This window comes from Arachis hypogaea, chromosome 6 (assembly GCF_003086295.3).
Source record: "Arachis hypogaea cultivar Tifrunner chromosome 6, arahy.Tifrunner.gnm2.J5K5, whole genome shotgun sequence".
Classification (NCBI taxonomy): domain Eukaryota; kingdom Viridiplantae; phylum Streptophyta; class Magnoliopsida; order Fabales; family Fabaceae; genus Arachis; species Arachis hypogaea.
Window position 1 is genome coordinate 47,899,108 of NC_092041.1, and position 21,291 is coordinate 47,920,398.

Consider the following 21,291-nt stretch of genomic DNA (forward strand, 5'->3'; position numbering starts at 1 on the left):
AGAACCAGTGGAAGGGGCATCCTCCCCTCTCACTGAAATTTCTGAAACCTTTCCGGATGAGCAACTACTAGCCGTCCAGGAAGTGCCATGGTTTGCAGACATTGCAAACTACAAGGCAGTAAGATTCATACCCAAAGAGTACAGTAAGGTGCAATCAAAGAAATTAATCACAGATGCAAAGTACTATCTTTGGGATGAACCATATCTCTTTAAGAGATGTGCAGACGGAGTAATCCGTAGATGTGTGCCTAAAGAAGAAGCACAGAAGATCCTTTGGCATTGCCATGGATCACAGTATGGAGGACATTTTGGAAGTGAACGAACAGCCACAAGAGTCCTCCAAAGTGGCTTCTACTGGCCTACTCTCTATAAAGATTCCCGAGCATTTGTGCTTAACTGTGATAGTTGCCAAAGATCAGGCAACCTGCCTCACAGTTATGCCATGCCTCAACAAGGAATCTTGGAGATTGAGTTGTTTGATGTATGGGGCATTGACTTCATGGGACCTTTCCCACCATCATACTCAAACACCTATATTCTGGTGGCAGTGGATTATGTATCCAAATGGGTGGAGGCTATTGCAACACCCACTAATGACACTAAAACAGTGTTAAAGTTCCTCCAGAAATATATCTTCAGCAGATTTGGTGTCCCTAGAGTGTTAATCAGTGATGGGGGCACTCATTTCTGTAATAAACAGCTTTATTTTGCTCTGGTACGTTATGGAGTCAACCACAGGGTGGCTACTCCATATCACCCACAAACTAATGGGCAAGCTGAAGTCTCAAATAGAGAACTTAAAAGAATCCTGTAACGGACTGTAATTAACCGTAGAAAGGATTGGGCAAGAAGCTTGGATGATGCTCTGTGGGCATACAGAACAGCATTCAAGACCCCCATAGGGACCTCTCCATACCAGCTTGTGTATGGAAAGGCATGTCACTTGCCAGTGGAACTGGAACACAAGGCCTACTGGGCAACCAGATTCCTAAACCTTGATGCCAAGTTAGCTGGAGAAAAACGATTGCTCCAACTAAATGAGCTAGAGGAATTTAGACTCAATGCTTTCGAGAATGCAAAAATTTACAAAGAGAAAGCAAAAAGATGGCATGATAAGAAATTGTCATCCAGAGTCTTTGAGCCAGGACAGAAAGTTCTGTTATTCAATTCTAGGCTCAAATTATTCCCTGGGAAATTAAAATCCCGGTGGAGAGGTCCATATGTAATTACAAGTGTATCACCATATGGATACGTAGAGCTTCAGGATAATGAATCTAACAAAAGGTTCATTGTTAATGGACAGAGAGTTAAACATTATCTTGAAGGCAATTTTGAGCAAGAATGCTCAAAACTGAGACTTGATTAAAAGCTCAGTAATAGTCCAGCTAATGACATTAAAGAAGCGCTTGCTGGGAGGCAACCCAGCCAATCACAAAATTTAATTTTATTCGTTTTACAGGTAGATGCTACAGTATCTTCAAAAGGTGAAATAGCAATTGGTTGAAGTCACAGAGTTACAGGAAAATTTGGAAGCTCACTGGCGTGAAAAAGCCAGTGAGAAACATTTTGGGCGTTGAACGCCCAAAAGAAGCACCCACTGGGCGTTTAACGCCAGTAAGGGTAACCTTCTGGGCGTTTAACGCCAATCTGCTAGCATTCTGGGCATTTAGAAAAATGCCCAGTAAAGAAGGACTTCCTGGCGTTCAACGCCAGAAAGAAGCATCACATGGGCATTGAACGCCCAGGAGAAGCAACATGTGGGCGTTAAACGCCCAAACCATGCACCATGTGGGCGTTTAACGCCAGGATGCTGGGAGGAGGTACAATTCGTTTTTCTTCATAATTTTTCAAAATTTTTAAGTTTCAATTCATGATTTCTTGCATAAACATGTTTCAAAATGTCATCCTTCAAAATCAAATTGGTTTTCTAAAGAACCCTAATTTCTAAAATCCCTTTTTCAAAAATATCAAATGCATCTTAATTCATAAACATAAATCTTTTTCCAATCCAATTCTTTTTCAAATATTTTTAATTTCTTCTCATATCTTTTTCAACTCATCTTATCTTTATTTGAAAAATGCCTTTCCTTCTACTCATCTCCTTTCCTTTCTTTTGCTTGAGGACAAGCAAACCTCTAAGTTTGGTGTGATTTGCCATGATCACTGAGCTAAAACTCATTAAGATCATGGCACCTAAGAGAACAGGAAGAGCAAGGATGTGAACTTAAGGGAACTGAAGCGTCAGAAATTAATTCTTGAAGGCACCCCACAGACTAGAGGAACATCCACTTCCCAAAATACAGGTTGTTAAGTTCTAATTCCAGCTTTAACTCTGTGATAGTATTATTATAGGATTTTACCTTAGAAGTTATATAGTAGTAGTAGTAATTAGTATGTCTATTTTGATTTTATTTCCAATTAAGCTATAATTTATTTTTCTCATCATCATTAGGCATGAATAAAGTAGTAGATTTTCTTTTAGAATAAAGAAGTAATTTATATTTTTCGAGTTCTTAATAATAAAATTTATAATTAATTATATGTGGTGGCAATACTTTTTGTTCTATGAATGAATGCTTGAACAGTGCATAATATGTACTTTGAATTTGATGAATATTGGCTCCTAAAAGAATGAGGAACACGAAAAATATTGTTGATGATCTGAAAAATCATGAAATTGATTCTTGAAGCAAGAAAAAGCAGTTCAAAAAAAAAAAAAAAAAGTGGCGAAAAAAAAAAATAAAATAGAAAGAAAAAGCAAGCAGAAAAAGTCAATAGCCCTTAAAACCAAAAGGCAAGGGTAGCAAGGATCCAAGGCTTTGAGCATCAATGGATAGGAGGGCCCAAGGAAATAAAATCCAGGCCTAAGCGGCTAAATCAAGCTATCCCTAACCATGTGCTTGTGTCATGAAGGTCCAAGTGAAAAGCTTGAGACTGAGTGGTTAAAGTCGTGATCCAAAGCAAAAGAGTGTGCTTAAGAGCTCTGGACACCACTGACTGGGGACTCTAGCAAAGCTGAGTCATAATCTGAAAAGGTTCACCCAGTTATGTGTCTGTGGCATTTATGTATCCGGTGGTAATACTGGAAGACAAAGTGCTTAGGGCCACAGCCAAGACTCATAAAATGACTGTGTTCAAGAATCAACATACTACACTAGGAGAGTCAACAATACTATCTGAATTCTGAGTTCCTAAGGATGCCAATCATTCTGAAAATTTAAAGATACAGGGAGATGCCAAAACTATTCAGAGACAAAAAGCTACAAGCCCCGCTCATCTAATAAGAATCTGAGCCTCATTTAGAACTCGAGAATATTATTATTTCTTTATTTCTGTTAGAACCTATTTTACTCATCTAGTTGCTTGAGGACAAGCAACAGTTTAAGTTTGGTGTTGTGATGAGCGGATATTTTGTACGCTTTTTGGGGGTAATTTCATGTAGATTTTAGCATGTTTCAGTTAGTTTTTAGTAGAATAATATTAGTTTTTAGGCAAAAATCATATTTCTGGACTTTACTATGAGTTTGTGTGTTTTTCTGTGATTTTAGGTATTTTCTGGCTGAAATTGAGGGAGCTGAGCAAAAATCTGACTTAGGCTGAAAAAGGACTGCTGATGCTGTTGGATCCTGACCTCCCTGCACTCGAAATGGATTTTCTGGAGCTACAGGATTCCAATTGACGCGCTCTCAACGGCGTTGGAAAGTAGACATCCAGGGCTTTCCAGCAATATATAATAGTCCATACTTTGAGCGAGGATAGACGATGTAACTTGGCGTTAAACGCCAAGTTCATGCTGCTGTCTGGAGTTAAACGCCAGAAAAACGTCATTATCCGGAGTTGGACGCCCAAAACACGTCACAACCTGAAGTTTGACGCCAAGAAAGGCCTCCACACGTGAAAAGCTTTAGTCTCAGCCCCAGCACACACCAAGTGGGCCCCAGAAGTGGATTTCTGCACCAATTATCTTAGTTTATTCATTTCCTGTAAACCTAGGGTACTAGTTTACTATTTAAACAACTTTTACAGACTTATCTTGTACCACATAACATTTTCAGATCTGAATTACATACTTTGTGACGGCATGAGTCTCTAAACTCCATTGTTGGGGGTGAGGAGCTCTGCAGCGTCTCGATGATTTAATACAATTCCTTTGTTTTCCATTCAAACACGCTTGTTCTTATCTAAGATGTTTATTCGCGCTTAACTGTGGAGAAGGTGATGATCCGTGACACTCATCACCTTCCTCAACCCATGAACGTGTGCCTGACAACCACCTCCGTTCTACATCAGATTGAATGAATATCTCTTAGATTCCCCAACAGAATCTTCGTGGTATAAGCCGGATTGATGGCGGCATTCATGAGAATCCGGAAAGTCTAAACCTTGTCTGTGGTATTCCGAGTAGGATTCCGGGATTGAATGACTGTGACGTGCTTCAAACTTTAACCTGCTGGGCGTTAGTGACAGACGCAAAAGAGTGATTCTATTCCAGTAGGAGCGGGAACCAACCGGTGATTAGCCGTACTGTGACAGAGTGCGTGCATAGTTTTCACTGCGAGGATGGGAAGTAGCCATTGACAACGGTGACACCCTACATAGAGCTTGCCATGGAAGGAACCTGCGTGTGAGAAGAGGATCTCAAGGAAGAGTTGAAATCAGAGGACAAAGCATCTCCAAAACTCCAACATATTTCCTAGTGCTGCAAATCAAAGTAACATTGTTCCCTCTTTTATCAATTCCAATAATTTCACTTTTAATCCAAATAATCCTATTAACATCCTGACTAAGATCAATAAAATAAATATTGATTGCTTCAAACCAATAATCTCTGTGGATTCGACCCTTACTCACGTAAGGTATTACTTGGACGACCCAGTACACTTGCTGGTCAGTTGAACGAAGTTGTGAGCTTCTCTAATCAGTTAGTTAAATTAGTTTAACTTTTTGGCACATGCCAAGGAGCCATTAATTAAGGATCACAATTTCGTCCACCAGTGCTCAAATTGTGAGCGCTACATTCCTTTGTTTCCTTGGGCGCGCCTTGCTTTCCTTGGCCAAGAGCACAACAAAGCTCACAAAAGTGAACGTGGCGTTCACTTTAGTGAACGTTGCTCCCTATGTTGCGTGTGGTCTCCCCCTTCAATCCTTGGCGCTCCCTTTAGTAAGCGCTATACTTCCTTAGTTGAGCGCTATGTTGCTGAGCTGCTCCGTTTTGTTGAGCACTGGTACGCAAAATTGTGATTCACACTTTTCACAACTCTGCATAGCTGACCAGCAAGTGCACTGGGTCGTCCAAGTAATACCTTACGTGAGTAAGGGTCGATTCCACAGAGATTGTCGGCTTGAAGCAAGCTATGGTCATCTTGTAAATCTCAGTCAGGCGGATTCAAATGGTTACGAGGTGTTGATAAGAAAAAGATAAATAAAACGGAAAATAAAATAAAGTTACTTATGTAGTTCCTTGGTGGGAATTTCAGATAAGCGTTTGGAGATGCTTTGTTGCCTCTGAACCTCTGCTTTTCTATTGTCCTCATCCAATCATGCGTACTCCCTTCCATGGCAAGTTGTATGTTGGTGGATCACCGTTGCCAATGGCTACCATCTGTCCTCTTAGTGAAAACATGTCCTCTACGGTTTCTCGCATGGCTAATTAGTTGTCGGTTCTCGATCATGTCGGAATAGAATACAATTATTCTTTTGCACACTGTCACTGCGCCCAACAGTCACGAGTTTGAAGATCGTCACAGTCATCCCATCCCAGTTCCTACTCAGAATACCACAGACAAGGTTTAGACTTTCCGGATCTTAAGAATGCTGCCAATTGCTTCTAGCTTATACAACGAAGGTTCTAACGTCACGGATTCAAATGCTCTGTTGTCAGGAGAGGTGATTCAGATCCATGGGTCAGAGACCAAAGAGAGTATACTTCAGCTGTCGTCCAATGACTATGTTGAAAATCATGTAGACCGCTTTGTGGTTGTCAGGCACACGGATCTTGGCTAAGCGAGTGACGAATATTGGGTGATTGTCACGGTCACCCCTTCATTCTGACTTAACTGAATTAAGTACGAGAGTATATCCTGGAGGAGAAGTAAGCATGAATTGAATAGAAAAACAATAATACTTCCATTAATACTCGAGGAACAGCAGAGCTCCTCACCTTAATCTGTGAGGTGTAGAAACTCCACCGTTGGAAAATACATAAGAACAAGGTCTAGATGTGGCCGAATGGCCAGCCTCCCAAATGGCATAATACAATTGAAATAGGGTTTAAAGACCTGATCTAAGGATTGAAGAATGGTCCAAAGATGTGAATACAATAGTAAAAAGTGCTATTTATACTAAACTAGTGAACTAAGTTTATAGAAAATGAGTATATAGTGTAGAAATCCACTTCCAGGGCCCACTTGGTGTGTGTTTGGGCTGAGTGTTGAAGCTTTCACATGCATAGGCTCTTCTTGGAGCTCAAACGCCAGCTTTGGTGCCAGTTTGGGCATTTAACTCCAGCTTTGGTGCCAGTTATGGCGTTTTACGCCAAAAAAAGGTCTCCGGTGGGCGTTTGGACACCAATTCGGGCCATCAAATCTCGGGTAAAGTATGAACTATTATACATTGCTGGAAAGCCCAAGTTGTCTACTTTCCAACGCAAGTTGGGGCGCGCCAATTGGGTTTCTGTAGCTCCATAAAATCTACTTCGAGTTCAGGGAGGTCAGAATCCAACAGCATCTGCAGTCCTTTTTTTGCCTCTGAATCATATTTTTGCTCAGGTCCCTCAATTTCAGCCAGAAAATACCTGAAATCACAAAAAAAACACACAAACTCATAGTAAAGTCCAGAAATGTCATTTTTTCATAAAAACTAATAAAAATATACTAAAAAGTAACTAAAACATACTAGAAATTATATAAAATAATGCCAAAAAGCGAATAAATTATCCGCTCATCACAACACTAAACTTAAATTATTGCTTGTCCCCAAGCAACTGAAAACAAATTTTTGCTTCTGAACAGTTTTGGTATCTCACTTTATCCTTTGAAGTTCATAATGATTGGCATCTATAGGAACACATAATTCATATAGTGTTATTGATTCTCCTAGTTCAGTATGATGATTCTTGAACACATTTACTTTATGAGTCTTGGCCGTGACCCTAAGCACTTTGTTTTCCAGTATTACCATCGGATACATAAATGCCATAGACACATAACTGGGTGAACCTTTTCAGATTGTGACTCAGCTTTGCTAGAGTCCCCAATTAGAGGTGTCCAGAGTTTATAAGCACACTCTTTTGCTTTGGATCACCACTTTAACCACTCAGCCTCAAGCTTTTCACTTGGACCTTCATGACACAAGCACATGGTTAGGGACAGCATGATTCAGCCGCTTAGGCCAGGATTTTATTCCCTTGGGCCCTCATATCCATTAATGCTCAGAGCCTTGGATCATTTTTACCCTTGGCTTTTTCTGCTTTCTTTTTTTCTTTTTTTTCTTTCTTTATTTCTCTTTTTTTTTGCCATTTTCTTTTTTTTTTTGCAAGCTTTTTCCTTTTCACTACTTTTTCTTGCTTCAAGAATCAGTTTTATGATTTATCAATAACATATCTCTTTGTTCATCATTCTTTCAATAACCAACAATTTTAACATTCATAAACTTCACTATAAAAAATATGCACTGTTCAAGCATTTATTTAGAAAACAAAAAGTATTGCCACCACATCAAAATAATTAAACTAATTTCAAGATAGAATTTGAAATTCATGTACTTCTTATTCTTTTGCAATTAGAAACATTTTTCATTTAAGAAAGGTGAAGGATTTATGGGAGATTTATAGCTTCAAGGCATAGACACTGGACACTAATGATCATGTAATAAAGAGACAAACATAGACAAAACATAAAGCATAAAAATCGAAAAACCAAAAAATAAGAACAAGGAAATTAAAGAACGGGTCCACCTTAGTATGGTGGCTAGTTCTTCCTCTTGTAGATCCTATGGAGTGCTTGAGCTCCTCAATATCTCTTCCTTGCCTTTGTTACTCCTCCTTCATAGCTTTTTGGTCCTCTTTGATTTCATGGAGGATAATAGAGTGCTTTTGGTGCTCCATCCTTAGTGCTTTTGGTGCTCCTATCCTTTGTTGCTCCCAATAGTTGTGTGGAGGGAAGTGCATCCCTTGAGGCATCTCAGGAATTTTTTTTTGACGAGGGACTTCCTCATTCTCTTGTTGAGGTCTATGATTTGGCTCTCTTGTTTGCTCCATCCTATTTCCAGTGATGGGCTTTTGAGATGAATCTCTCCATCTCCAATGACTCGGAGTTGGAAACAATTGCCTTCCCTTTTCTCTTTCTAGAGGTTTCTCCGACCTTAGGTGCCGTTAATGGTTATTGAAAATAGAAAGCAAAGCTTTTTCCAACACCAAACTTAAAAGGTTTGCTCATCCTCGAGTAAAAGAAGAAAGAAAGGAGTAAAAGAAGAAGAAAAGGAGGAGATGGAGGTGTGTGATGAATGGTTTATGGGGAAGAAGGGTGTGAAGAGGAGAGAGAGTGAGGTGGGGTAGGTGGGATCCTGTAGAGTCCACAGATCCTGAGGTGTCAAGGATTTTTCATCCCTGCACTTCCTAGGCATTGAACGCCTTCTGTGTGCCATTTCTGGCATTTAAACGCTAGGCTCCTGCCCTTTTCTGGCGTTAAACGCCAGTCTGCCTGCCAGTTATGGCGTTTAACGCCCAGAATGGTGCCAAGCTGGGCGTTAAACGCCCATTTTGGTATCCTTACTAGCGTTTGAATGCCAGTAAGCTCATCCTCCAGAGTGTGCTATTTTTATGCTGTTTTTTATTTTGCTTTAATTTTTGCAGTTATTTTTGTGACTCCACATGATCATCATCCTAAAGAAAACATAAAATAACAATGGAAAATAAAAGGAAAGAGTAATAAAATTGGGTTGCCTCCCAATAAGCGCTTCTTTAATGTCAATAGCTTGACAGGAAGCTCTTACAGAGCCTCACAGATGCTCAGAGCATGATTGTGGCCTCCCAACACCAAACTTAGAGTTTGGATGTGGGGGCTTTGCTTGACTCTGCATGGAGAGAATTGGATGAAGCTTTTCATGCTTCTTCTCCATGTTTACAGAAGAAAATCCTTGAGCCTTAAGCATACCGTAGTCCTCATTCACTTGAAGGACTAACTCTCCTCTATTTACATCAATCACAGCTTTTGCTGTGGCTAGTAAGGGTCTTCCAAGGATGATGGATTCATCCTCATCCTTCCCAGTGTCTAGGATTATAAAGTCAGCAGGGATGGAAAGGCCTTCAACCTTCACTAAGACATCCTCTACGAGTCCATAAGCCTTTTTCTTTGATTTGTTTGGCATCTAGTGAGATTCTTGCAGCTTGTACCTCAAAGATCTCTAATTTCTCCATTACAAAGAGTAGCATGAGGTTTACACTTGACCCTAGGTCACAGAGAACCTTCTCAAAGGTCATGGTGCCAATGGTGCAAGGTATTAAAAACTTTCTGGGATCCAGTTTCTTTTGAGGTGTCTTCAGCTGAACCAGGGCGTTTAGTTCATTAATGAGCAATGGAGGTTCATCCTCCCAAGTCTCATTACCAAATAACTTGGCATTCAGCTTCATGATTGCTCATAAATACTGAGCAACTTGCTTTTCAGCAATGACTTCATCTTCTTTAGAAGAAGAATATTCATCAGTCCCCATGAATGGTAAGAGGAAGTTCAGCGGAATCTCTATGGTCTCTAGATGAGCCTCAGACTCCTTTGGTTCCTCAATAGGGAACTCTTTGTTGGCCAGCGGACGTCTCATGAGGTCTTCCTCGCTAGGAATCACTGTCTTTCCCTCCTCTACAGGTTCGGCCATGTTGGACATGTAGATGGCCTTGCACTCTCTTTTTGGATTCTCTTTTGTATTGCTTGGGAGAGTACTAGGAGGAGTTTCAGTAACTCTTTTACTCAGCTGACCCACTTGTGCCTCCAAATTTCTGATGGAGGACCATGCCTCAGACATGAAACTGAGAGTGGCTTTAGATAGATCAGAGACTATTTGCTAAGCCAGAGAGGCTTTGCTCAGAATTCTCTATCTGTTGATGAGAAGATGATGGAAAAGGTTTGCTATTGCCAAACCTATTTCTCCCACCATTATTGTTATTTAAGCCTTGTTGAGGCTTCTGTTGATCCTTCCATGAGAAATTTGGATGATTCCTCCATGAAGGATATTGGTGTTTCCATAAGATTCTCCCATGTAATTCACCTCTTCCATTGCAGGATTCTCAAGTTCATAAGCTTCTCCTTCTGAGGAGGCTTCTTTAGCACTGCCGGATGCAGCTTGCAATCCAGTCAGATTCTGAGAAATCATACTGACTTGCTAAGTCAATATTTTGTTCTGATCCAATATGGCATTCAGAGTATCAATTTCAAGAACTCCTTTCTTCTGAGTCACCGCATTATTCATAAGATTCCTTCCAGAAGTGTACATGAACTGGTTATTTGCAACCATCTCAATGAGTTCTTGGGATTCTGCAGGTGTTTTCAGATGAAGGGGTCCACCAGCAGAGTGGTCCAATGACATCTTTGACATTTCAAACAGACCATCATAGAATATACATATGATGCTCCATTCTGGAAACATGTCAGAAGGACACCTATTGGTTAATTGCTTGTATATTTCCCAAGCTTTATAGAGGGGTTCACCTTCCTTCTGTCTGAAGGTTTGGATGTCCACTCTGAGCTTACTCATCTTTTGAGGTGGAAAGAATTTGGTCAAGAAAGCATTGACCAGCTTGTCCCAAGAGTTCAGGCTTTCTCTAGGTTGTGAGTCCAACCATGTCCTAGTTTTGTCTCTTACAGCAAAGGGGAAAAGCATAAGTCTGGAGACCTCGGAATCAACCCCATTGGTCTAAATAGTATCACAGATCTGCAAGAATTTAGATAAAAACTGATGAGGATCTTCTGATGGAAGTCCATGAAACTTGCAGTTCTGCTGCATCGGAGAAACTAATTGAGGCTTAAGCTCAAAGTTGTTTGCTCCAATGGCAGGAATTGAGATGCTTCTTCCATAGAAGTTAGAAGTTAGTTCAGCATAGTCACCAAGCATCTTCCTTGCATCTCTGGCATTGTTGTTATTTTCGTTTACCATGTCTTCTTCTTTTTTGAAGATTTCTGTCAGGTACTCTCCAGAGAGTTGTGCTTTAGCTTCTCTTAGCTTCCTCTTCAGAGTCCTTTCAGGTTTAGGATCATCTTCAACAAGAATATCTTTATCCTTGTTCCTGCTCATGTGAAAAAGAAAAGAACATAAAAGAAGAGGAATCCTCTATGTCATAGTATAGAGATTCCTTTATGTGAGTAGAAGAAGAGAAGAAGAGAAGAATGAGGTAGAGAGAAAATAAAGAGAATTCAAACATAGAGAGGGAGAGAGGGTTCGAATTTTAAGAAGGAGAGAAGTGTTAGTAAATAAATAAATAAATAGAAAGAGATGAGAGAGAAGAGAAATTCGAATATTAAATAAAAGGAAAAGAAAAATATATTTGTTTTTTTACTTTAAAAATTAGTTAATTGAAAAGGTTTTTGAAAAAGTTGTTTGTGGTTTTCGAAAATTAGAGAGAGAAAAGTAGTTAATTGAAAGAGTTTTGAAAATAAATTTGAAAAGATAAGAAGTTAGAAAAAGATTTTGAAATTAAGTTTTGAAAAAAATTTGATTGAAATTTATTTTGAAAAAGATTTGAAAAAGGAATTTAAAAAGATTTGATTTGAAAATTGAAGTTGATGACTTGACTAACAAGTAACTAAAAGATATGATTCTAGAATTTAAAGATTGAACCTTTCTTAACAAGAAAATAACAAACTTGAAATTTTTTGAATCAAATCCTTAATTGTTAGCAAGATTTTTGAAAATATGAAATAAAAATAAGAAAAAGATTTTGAAAATCAATTTTTAAAATTTTTTTCGAAAATATTAAGAAGAGAAATGAAAAAGATTTGATTTTTGAAAAAGATTTGGAAAGATAGAATTTTTAAATTGAAATTTTGACTTGACTAACAAGAAACAACTAAGTTTTAAAAATTTTTGACTAAGTCAACCCAAAATTTTGAAATTTTATGAGTGAAATAAGAAAAAGATATTTTTTTTTGAATTTTAATGAGGAAAGAGAAAAACAACAAATTGACTCAAGACATAAAAATTTTGGATCAAAACCAATGATGCATGCAAGAACACTTTGAATGTCAAGATGAACACCAAGGACACTTTGAAGATCATGATGAACATCAAGAACTTATTTTTGAAATTTTTTTAAGAAAAGAAGCACATGCAAGACACCAAACTTAGAGATTTTTAATGCTTAGACACTAACAAATTAAAAATGCATATGAAAAATAAGAAAAGACACAAAACAAGAAAATCACATGATCAAACAAAGATAATCATCAAGAACAACTTGAAGATCAAGAAGAACATATGCATGAGTTTTTGAAAAATGCTAGAAAAATAAAAACATGCAATTGACACCAAACTTAAAATTTGACTATAGACTCAAACAAGAAACACCAAAAAAAAAATTTTTTTTTGAAAATTTTCGAAAATTAGAAAAAATTTTTGAAAGATTTTTGAAAAAATTTTTGAAAATAGAACAAGAAGAAAATTACCTAATCTAAGCAACAAGATGAACCGTCAGTTGTCCAAACTCAAACAATCCCCGACAACGGCGCCAAAAACTTGGTACGCGAAATTGTGATTCACACTTTTCACAACTCCACATAGCTGACCAGCAAGTACACTGAGTCGTCCAAGTAATACCTTACGTGAGTAAGGATCGATCCCACGGAGATTGTCGGCTTGAAGCAAGCTATGATCATCTTGTAAATCTCTGTTAGGCGGATTCAAATGGTTATGAGGTGTTGATAATTAAAAGATAAATAAAATGGAAAATAAAATAAAGTTACTTATGTAGTTCCATGGGGGGAATTTTAGATAAGCATTTGGAGATGATTTGTTGCCTCTGAACCTCTGCTTTCCTATTGACCGCATCCAATCATGCGTACTCCCTTCCATGGCAAGCTGTATGTTGGTGGATCACCATTGTCAATGGCTACCATCCGTCCTCTCAGTGAAAACATGTCCTCTACGGTTTCCCGCATGGCTAATAAGCTGTCAGTTCTCAATCGTGTCGAAATAGAATACAATTATTCTTTTGTACAACAGTCATCCCATCCCAGATCCTACTCAGAATACCACAGACAAGGTTTAGACTTTCTGGATCACAAGAATGCTGACAATTGGTTCTACCTTATACCACGAAGGTTCTAACGTCACGAATTCGAATGCTCTGTTGTCAGGAGAGGTGATTCAGATCCGTGGGTCAGAGACCAAAGAGAGTATACTCCAGCTATCGTCCAATGACTACGTTGAACATCATGTAGACCGCTTTGTGGTTGTCAGACACGCGGATCTTGGCTAAGCGAGTAACGAAGATTGGGTTATTGTCACAGGTCACCCATTCATTCTGACTTAACTGAATTAAGTACGAGAGTATATCTTGGTGGAGAAGTAGGCGTGAATTGAATAGAAAAACAATAATACTTGCATTGATACTCGAGGAACAGCAGAACTCCTCAGCTTAATCTGTGAGGTGTAGAAACTCCACTGTTAGAAAATGCATAATAACAAGGTATATGCATGGTCGAATGGCCAGCCTCCCAAATGGCATAATACAATCAAAATAGGGTTCAAAGACCTAATCTAAGGATTGAAGAATGGTCTAAAGATGTGAATACAATAGTAAAAAGTGCTATTTATACTAAACTAGTAAACTAGGTTTACATAAAATGAGTAGATAGTGCAGAAATCCACTTTCGGGGCCCACTTGGTGTGTGTTTGGGCCGAGCATTGAAGCTTTCACGTGCATAGGCTCTTCTTGGAGTTCAAACGCCAGTTTTGGTGCCAGTTTGGGCGTTTAACTCCAGCTTTGGTGCCAGTTCTGGCGTTTTACGCCAGAAAAGGGGTCTCTAGTGGGAGTTTCGACCCCAGTTTGGGCAATTAAATCTCAGACAAAGTATAAACTATTATACATTGTTGAAAAGCCCAATATGTCTACTTTCCAATGCTATTGAGAGCACTCCAATTGGGTTTCTGTATCAGGTCAGAATCCAACAGTATCTGCAGTCCTTTCTCAGCCTCTGAATCAGATTTTTGCTCAGATCTCTCAATTTAGCCAGAAAATACCTAAAATCATAATAAAACACACAAACTCATAGTAAAGTCCAGAAATGTTATTTTTTCATAAAACTAATAAAAATATACTAAAAAGTAACTAAAACATACTATAAACTATGTAAAAATAATGCCAAAAAGCGTATAAATTATCCGCTCATCAAGCGCTCCTTACTTCCAAAGCTAAGACCCACGAAAAAGTTTGAAAGTGTGAACGTAGCGTTCACTTCTTTGAATGCTACCTCCTTGGCTAATGCTTTGGTGTGCGAGTTCCCCTCTTAGGTCTTGGTCAAAAGCACGAAAACGTTGGCTATAGTGAACGTAGAGTTCACTTTGCTGAACGTGGCTTCTTGGTATGCGCCTTGGTGCATGGCCCTTCTCACTAGCGTTCACTCTTTGAACGCTGAGTTAGCTTAGTGTGCGCTCCCTTGGTGCTTCCTTGGTTGAGCGCTCCATCCTTTGTTGCCTTGCTTAGCGTTGCCTTAGTGATTGCCATGCTTTGTAATGCAACGCTTTTCTGGTTCTATCCTTTTTTTGTTATTTCTTCGCCGACAAGCAACCAAACAACTAATCAAAGTTCCACCAAAATCACTAGATCTTTGCATCATTTATAAAATCAATTAATTCTAAAATAAAACCTATGATTTTGTGTAAAATAAATGATATTTGGTTGATTCAAGATGATCATGAAAATCCACTCCAATTGCTTACTTATTGTGCAAGAAAGTGCATAAATTCTAATGAAATTAATGAAAAATACTTGTAAAACTAGCATAAGATGACTTGTCATCACTGGGGTTGAGGAGGCTCGGTAGGTGGTGACAATGGGATTGCAATGAGGATAGGTTGGTGAAGGCTGTGGGACAGCAGTGCCTAGTATTAGCTAGAAATACCCCTAAGTTAGATTACCTTATTTATGGTTTAATTTATATATTTTTTGTTATGCTTGAATATCGGTATCGATGTGAAGTTCTAAGATTGCCATTGCATTCCTAGAACCTTATATATTATTCATTAGGCACTGTTACCATAATGAGAACCTTCAGTTCTCGTACTATATGTTGTTATTTTTCATATGCAGGTTGCAACCCACCTTGGTGAGTTTGCGGATGGTGACAGAGCGGAGGATGGCTTCCTTTTGTATTTTGTTTCTATTGCATTAGTGTTCTCTCAGTTTTGTATATTGCACTTATCGCCTTAGAGGCCTAACCTTCAGAAATAGGATGTTGCTGTTTTAAACTTGAAAACTCTGTTGTATTTTAGTTTGAGCTAGCCGGCCTAAGCTCCGCAGGCTATGACTAGTTCTCTCTTGCATATTGTATGTCTATACTAGCGGCTCAACAGGCACTATCGTGCTTGTTCAATCACATTTCTATTATTTTTAAGCGATTAATTTTTATATTCTTATTTTTAAAATTATAAATTTGATAAAATAATTTAAAAATTAAGAATAAAAAAATATTTAAATATATTTGTAAATAACTTTTATAAGTTATTTAAAATGTAAAAAAATTATAAATTTAAATTAAATAAGATATTAAAAATTATTATGTTATTATTTTGTGTAAAAAAATCAAGGTAAATATTTACGAAGTAATTATCTATAAATATTATATAAGTTTATTTATTTATTTTTTCAACGGTGTTTAATTCGATGTAAAGAAAAAAATATATTCAAAATATTTTTTATCTTCGTGCATAATTCTAATAAGAGAACGCGAATATTTGTGATAAGAGAGAAGATGTGGTGGTGGAAGTTTTTTAACGTAGAATAATTGACATATATTAAAGTAGATTATTATTAGGAAGGACAAAATTGAAAAAGAATTTTGGACACTAAAACAGGTTTTGTCATTTTATATATATATTGTTTTACTTTAGTTATTACATTGTGTATCTTGGAGTTATCTGCAAGGTTTTATATTTTATGTTTTGTACTTTTCGTGCCAATGCGTTTAGTTATCATGTGTGAACGCTTCGCACTCTGTTTCCCTATTTTATGAGTCTTTGATGCTTTATTCCTTTCATCGGCCTTCTAGCTAGTTATACGTTTTCTTGATTATATACTATTATATAGAGCTTTAGACCTGTCGTAGAGCTTTATCGCCTCTGTTTCATGGCTATAGGGTGAAGTTTAATGTGATAGAGTGTTACAAAAACAACAGACGATAACAAAAAAAGAAGTGTGAACAAAAAAGATAATACTGGCAGCAATCTGGACGTTGGTTACTGGACATAACACTAGCTTCAACAATCATAACACACAACATTGTTAGCTCTGACCTTGAGATTTTACAAAAGTAAGTAGCATGACCAAAAGGGTAGTGAAAAAGCACCGACTATTTGGCTAAATGTTATTTATTTTTTGATAATACGATGAACTTGTTTATTTTTTTAAATACTATGAATGTTTTAATACTTGTTAGATGAAAATTAGATGAAAATATGTCTTGATTAAATTTATATTTATTTTGTATGAAAATAAATATATTTTGCAATGAAAAAATCTTAAAAAAATTCTGCTTTATCATACTAACGGATTTACAAATGGAAAATTTGTCTGTATGCAGAATAGTAAATGTTTTTCTATGCTCGAATTACCTACAAAAAATTTGTCAAAAATTTAATGCTAATTACCGATAAAAAATCTGATATTTATAGCAAAATAAAAGGAATGATTATCAAAAGAAAAATCTGTCAATAACAGAAAAAAATTTGTCAGTAAATTATCAACAAAAAAATCTATTGATAAATAATTTTTAATGAAACTTTTACTAACAGACAAAGTCCGTTGGTAATTAAAAATCTATCAATAATAAAAGCTAAATCTATTTATAAATTCATCTTTAATAAGCAATTTCCTAGCCGTGAGAATATACTAGTACTAGCATATATATGTAGTAGTAGCGGTAATTATACACACACACTTCTGTTAAGGGTGTTTTTCATAATGGTCCCAAAGCAGAATGGAGTGGGACGGGGGGATGCGGGGGGTAGATAGACAAGAGACCGAGACCCTACAAATCGATATAATATCTTGAAGATGCAGCAGGTCAAGCTGTAGAATTAAGCATGGTGATTTAACTAATCTGTCGCATCAGAGTTTCGTAATGTGTGTGTGGCCAACATGACCGACCATTAAACCAAGACCATGAGAACCCTAGCCTTGTTAGAAAACAAAGTCACTCTTCCATGACTCCGACGTCTCCAAATTTGTGACTCTTGAAACAAGCACAGGTCTTGGTGTAATCCACTTAGCCGCTTCCATTTTCAAACATATTTATTTTTCAAGAAAATATTCTATAAATATATAAAATCAGTTACTAAATAAAGTATTATATATTTTTATATATTTATATGGATTTAATTAATTTGTACTTTAAGAATAAATATTAAGTTTACAAATTAAAAAAATATTATATTGAAAATAGTAAAATCTTGAGTTTTATTTCAATACATTATTTTGTATTTTTTAAAAAGAAAAATTTTTAAAATTTTAATATTAACAATCTTATCATATATATATATATATATATATATATATATATATATATATATATATATATATATATATATATATTAATTTCTTATAAGAATAATTAGTCACAAAAATAATTAAATTTTTTATAATAAAATAATCAATTTTTTATAAATATTAAATATGAAAAGATATAGAGACCAACTTTTAAGTTGTTTATATTAACTATTTTTATTTTAAAATTATTTTATTGTAAAAGATATTTTTTATTTTTTAGCGTATTTGGTAAAATTTTAGTAGTGAAAATAAAAAATACTAAAACATAAAAAATAATTTTTTTGAGAAATTATAATTTATATATTTTTTTAAAAGATCTTTTTTTCCTAAATAAAAATATTTTTCACATAATAAATAAAAAGTATTTTTATATTGTTATTCCCAAATATAATTGATAGATAAAAGGTTCTTTTGGCATGAGATATCCAAATATAAAATTAATTACTTTTACTTTTCTATAAGATTTTTCAAAAAAAGATAATTAAAAAAGATCTTTTCTTAGAAATTCACCCAAACAAGCTCAATGTAATGTAACTGATTAATAGCTTTCTTTTCGCTCCATATAGCATGATTTTGGTTTTTTTTTTTTTTATAGAAGAAAAACTTTCATTTAAGAAAATAGCCAAGCGACATTTACAAATTGCAGAATACATATTAGATCTGAAACTAAGAAAATAGATAAAGTCTATGTTGAACTATGGTCTGAGGGGAGGCACAAAATTCGATTACAAAGAATCTTATAAGGTAGAAATAGATATAAATCACAATGCCTTTTGTTTCTAACTCTACATAGAAAATGCTGCAATACAAAAGACTATCATCTCTTCTTCTCTAAATATATCTAAGGGCGTTATGAATCTGAAAATATTTCCACGGACAAAAATTTTTTCTCGTTGAATCTTTATCCCAGATTTGTAATTTAACTGATGTGTGGAAAACGATCCAACACAAAACTCACCGGCAAGTGTACCGGGTCGCATCAAGTAATAAAACTCACGGGAGTGAGGTCGATCCCACAGGGATTGAAGGATTGAGCAATTTTAGTTTAGTGGTTGATTTAGTCAAGCGAATCAAGTATTGGTTGAGTGATTTTGTATCCAACAGTAAGTAAATAGCAGGAAATGTAAAGGGAGAGGGATGAATTGCAGAAATTAAAGAGAACTGAAAGTAAAGGTGCTAAATCTTAAAGAACAAGAAATTAAATGACTGAAACTTAAAATGCAAGAAATGTAAATTGAGGTAACTTAAAGTGCAAGAAATATAAATTGCTTGAATGAAGAAGGGATTTGAGGACTGGGATTTCAGAATTTAAGGAAAGGAAATTAAATTGCAACAATTATCAAAGTAAGAGATGATTTGAATTCAACTAGATATCAAACAGAAAAAAGAAATTAAATTGCAGTAGTGGTTCAACAGAAGAACCAAAAGGAAAATTGGATCTCAGGACTCTAGAGACTAGATAGCAAAGTCTAGATCTCAATTGCCTTCCCAGATCCAAGTTCACAAAGCAATTAAAGAGAAATTGAAGATTGAAGCAGTAAAGGAAATTGAATTCAACTCAATTATGCAGTAGGAAAATCAAAGAGATCTTGAATGGAGATTGAGACAGAAATTCCTCAATTCTTCACACCCAAGACTCAAACAAGAAAAGTAAAAAGTGCTCAAGCAAGAACGAGGAAAAAGAGAGATCAATTCTCCTTCCCAATTCTCTAAAATCTCAGTTCCAAGCTCTCAACGAAAAATCAAGTCTAAAGATGTGAAAATTCAAAAATCAAAAAGAAGGTCCTAATTACATCAAACTATCTCCTATTTATACACTTTCTATTCTTGTATTTTGGAATTTGGATGGGCTTTTGATTTGGTGAAGAAATGAATTAAATTGGATTTTAATCCAATTTTCAGCCCATGAGAAAGTAGCTTCCAGGAGGCTGCCCTGCCCTTGTGGAGGGCAAAGCAGGGAAATTGTGTGATGAAGCCTCGTGCGTGCGTGTGCTGCATGTGTAGCATCAGGATGCTGTCCTGCCCTTGTGGAAGGCAGGGCAGTGTTGCCATGGTGCGCTTGCCTTGCTGCCCGTGCCAATTTTGTGCGCTGGCCATACACCACAAAATGCTGCCCTGCCCTTGTGGATGGCAGGGCAATGTTGCCACTTGGTGAAGTCCCAAGTTCGAAACTTGGTGGAGGCACACGCTGCTCCTTTTTCCTTGGTTTTCTTGGCACCAAAGTAACGCCTAGTTCCTTGCTTCCTCATGGTGCCGTGTTCGATTCTTGGAGATTGAAAGCAAGCCAATTTTTGCTTGTTTTCCTTGTGTTTGAGCGCTACTCCTTTCCTCCTTGTTCTTGGGTTCGAAACCCATAGGAAACACTAGGAAGCAATTTCCTTTGAATTATTTTTCATGAAAGCCCGATATTGCTCTTGAGGAGGGCAGGGCAGAGTTTTTGCTTCCTTTGGTCCTTGGCATAGAATTGTGCTCTACTCTTGTTGTGGGCAGGGCAGTGATGCTTTTAAAGGCTTGGTTCATTATGATGCTCTCCTGGAGGGCAATGTGCTCTTGTGGAGGGCAGTGTTTGCTTCTTCCTTCTATGTTGCACCACACTTCTCATCTCTTGGCCACACTTCCTAAGCCACGTTTTTCTTCTTTTCTTCCTTTCTTCACCTACAAGAAACCAAAACAACCAATCAAAGTATCTCTAAACTCATAAGGTTTATAATTCATTAAAAATCAATTAATTTTAGTTCAAACCTCATGATTTGGCATCAATTTAATGGTGGTTGTTTGATTTAAAGAAGTCATGTAGTTTCATTCCAATTTAATTACTTAGGATGCAAGAAAGTGCATAAAGACTAGTGAAACAAGTGAAATTAGCTTGAAATGGGTATATGATGACTTGTCATCACAACACCAAACTTAAATCTTGCTTGTCCCCAAGCAAGCATCAAAACTAAGAGAAAATGAAATGAACAAGAAGAGAAAACATATCCTTATTAGGCATATAGCAGAATTTGATTCATGGAGTTTTTATGTAGACAATGATAACTCAGTTATTGTTTGCTGTTACATAATATACACTTTTCCTCAAAGGCTTACTAAACTTGCTGTTATAAGGTTTACTCTTTACTTGCTCCCTTGCTAACTCTTCTTTTCTCATTTTGCTTAACAAGCTTATTATTCTTTGAAGGCTTGGTGTCAAATGTTGCAGTAGCCTTTGACTTTATTTTTACTCAACATTTCTTCACCATAGACACATGGCTCACTATTTCCTCCTAGGATCATTGATGCCCAGCATCTCTTTGGATAACTAAATGTTCTGTATCTAGGTTGCTCTTTATTGTGGACTTTCAATTGGCCATCGCAAATCAGTTGATCTAAGTGACCGGGTTTTGAAATACCCCTTAGAATTTACTTGTCCAAGCATATCCTAGTACAAGAACACAACAGGCATGTGTCCTAGGGTCCAAGCTATTGGTGCCCAGCCTTTATTCTTTGTTTTTCTTGCCACATTGGCTTTTTCTTTTTCCTTTTCTTTCTGTTTTATTTTGTTCTC